Source organism: Sebastes umbrosus, chromosome 15, assembly GCF_015220745.1.
Source record: "Sebastes umbrosus isolate fSebUmb1 chromosome 15, fSebUmb1.pri, whole genome shotgun sequence".
Lineage (NCBI taxonomy): Eukaryota > Metazoa > Chordata > Actinopteri > Perciformes > Sebastidae > Sebastes > Sebastes umbrosus.
In genome coordinates, this window is record NC_051283.1 from 14033202 (window position 1) to 14036423 (window position 3222).

The following is a 3222-nucleotide window of genomic DNA, read 5'->3' on the forward strand; positions in this document are numbered from 1 at the left end:
CTGAACTTAACCACGTGTTTTTGTTTAATTCACAGCATTAAACCTGCAGTAGGCAGAATGTTTTTGGCATCATTTGGCAAAAATTCCATAATAACCTTTCAGCATATTGTAATTCAAGTGCTCTGAGAGAAAACTAGACTTCTGCACCTCCTCATGGCTCTGTTTTCAGGCTGTAAAACATCTACAGGAGACTTTGGCCAATCACAGGTCATTTCAGAGAGAGAGCGTTCCTAATGGCTGTTCATTCAACAGGAGGCAGCTGTCAATCAATCGTCATTTCCGATCAGGTTTATGACCCAGCAGCCATGTTGAGATCAGATGAGGTAATACCAAGCACCGCTCACCGGCCAGTGCAAACTTTCTCATTTTACAGCTAAACAATACACTACAAGATGTTTCTGAAAACATTTTATGGGAGAAATAGGCATTACAGTAACAGAATATTAATTCATATTTGATCAGCGCTGCCTAGTTTGACCGTTTGGTCGGAGTTCGTGAGTGATTGAAGGCTTCTCAGAGATGTCAGGCTCCAGCTCGGCTCTGATTGGTTGTTTGTTTTCCTCCGGTCTGTGAAATCTTGCAGATGCCATTAGGAGCACTGGAGGACACCGAAGGACACAGAGTCACATTCTTTTTTTCACATTACCTGTCTCATGCACTACTGTCAGGAAAGTGCAATTTTTTTTTACCTTTCTGTCAAAAACGTCATTTTAAAAATGAGTCAGATGGGTGGCAATCCCCTTCACTTTAAAGGAAATCATATTTTGTGCGTGTGGTGTCGTTGGCGCCCAGAAAGTGAAATGATGTAAGAGGATTTGGGTTAGAAGAATGTGTGTATGTGTGGGTGGGTGGGTGGTGGGTGTGTTTTGGTTTGTGACCAGTGGTGATAAGTAGTAACTTTGTAAAGGCCGACAGGGAGTTGTCACTCACTCAGATGTAGAGATAATGGGCCTCTGTTACCCTGACGTATGGATGCACAAACACTATGGTTCAGGACTACAAACAGGCTGCTTAGGGTCCGGTGGCCACCAGCAGCAGTGGTGGAAGAAGTATTCAGAAGTTTTACTAATGTAAAAGTAAAGCTATATCAACACAGTGAACATTAGCATCAACTCATTATGTACAATTGCCCCTTTTTTAAAGTTTTATTATGTGTATTACTGTATTATTTTAATTACTTTTTTTTTTAATGTTGTAACTGGTTGAGGTGGAACTAATTTTAAACACTTAACCCATTTGTTTCTGCAACTGAAATTTTGTATTTCTTTTTGAAGTGTTCTCTGGGCTTGCCGAAGCACAAATGTGAAGACATTTTAAAAAATTGGTCAAACTGTGGCTGAAAAAGATTAGATATAGTATGATAAGAAAATGGCTGTATCTCAGAAACTACAAGGAGCACAATTAGGTATTTGGTATCTATGAACTCATAACAAGTTGAATATCAAAGATTTGCACTATGGGTGTAAGAAAATATCGAAAAAATCGAATATCGGGATATTATGTTTAATGATATTGTATAATTTCTCAAAAACACTACCGATTTTTAATTAATAGTTAACATGCAAAAATCAACTCAGTCAATACTTTATTTCATTTACAGAGAGATGCTCCCTCTCAAAGTAGTGCTATGATGTTGGATGTTACAGAGACTGTGATAAATGCAAATGCAGATCCTGCTGTTCTGATTGCATAAAGAAGTAAACTTTTTTTACTCAGATTTTATGCATATGTTGGTGTGTTCTTTATACTATGACAGTTTTCCTAAAATTATATATATAGCAATATATCGCCTTACTTACAGTATCGCAATATATTGAATCGTAACCCCAGTATCATGATACGTATTGTATCGCCAGATTCTTGCCAATATACAGCCCTAATATCAACACATCATCACGCTGGTGGAGGAAAGAATACTGACCGCTCTACTCAATGGGCTGAGGTGAGAGAATTTGATCAGAATTTAGTAGGAAGTGTAGCAGCAGCACTTAAAGTAAATTAAATGAACACATAGTTGCAGGATTTGTCTGAAATTCTCTTGTCTTTGTCCTTCCTCAGCCACCGTAATGCTGCAGTGATAAGGCAGCACAACACAGCACTTCCGCCAGCTGATGGACATCGTTGGAGAGGATGAGATCTTGATAGCAAGGGATACCATCGCAAAGCGTTTCCTTGCTGCTGTCACTAAGCTGGCATTGGATGCTGCCCCAGAAGTCAGGTGGGTTACAAGATTTGTAATTCCTGTGAAAAATACTGTTTGTTTGTTCAATCTTTGTCAGAATTGTATATCCTTCTGGACATTGTGCTTATAAACTAAATCGCTAAACGGGAAATTGTATTTCTGCACAGACGCCACGGACGGGAGATGCTCCAGGGACACGCCGACCAGCCGGAGTTCATGGACATATTGGATACGAAGACAGGTTTCCCTTGAAGAAGGTCTTGGACAAGATGGCGCAGTAGGACAACATGAAGAGCTGGCATGGTGGTGCAGAGGTGAGCTCTGTCACCTTACAGGAAGAAGGTATCGGTGAGAACCTGGGCTTTCTGTGTGGAGTTTGCATGTTCTCCCCGTGCCAGCGTGGGTTTCCTCCGGGTGCTCCGGTTTCTCCCAGTCAAAAAATATGCCAAAAATATGAACACTAATACTAATAAAATACTACCACTAATAGTAATAGTTATAATAACAATAACAATATGAATAATAACCAAGTCACAAAATGTTCTGTTTATGTATTTGGTATTATTTAATTATTCTTTTTGTGTGGAGTTTGCATGTTCTCCCCGTGCCAGCGTGGGTTATCTCCAGGTGCTCTGGTTTCCTCCCACAGTCAAAAAATAAGCCAAAATATGAATACTAATATTAATAATATTAACACTAATAATTGTAATAATAATAATAATAATAATAAAGAACAAAATGTTCTGTTTATGTATTTGTTATTATTTAATTATTCTTTCTTTGCTTTTAATTGTCTTGATTGATGTCCAACATATTGCCCATTACAAATTTTATTTAAACAGGAAACAGTTTTGGGAGGGTTTGCTTTGCTGGTTTTCGGTGTTGCTTTGAATTAAATCACATTCCTAATGCCACTTATGTGACATGTTGTTCTTTCACTTAAAACTATCTCAAAAAAGGAACACTTTTTTTTTATGATCATTACTTTGGGAGAGACTTATTTGCGTTACACATACAAAAACAAAGTGTGACATACTATA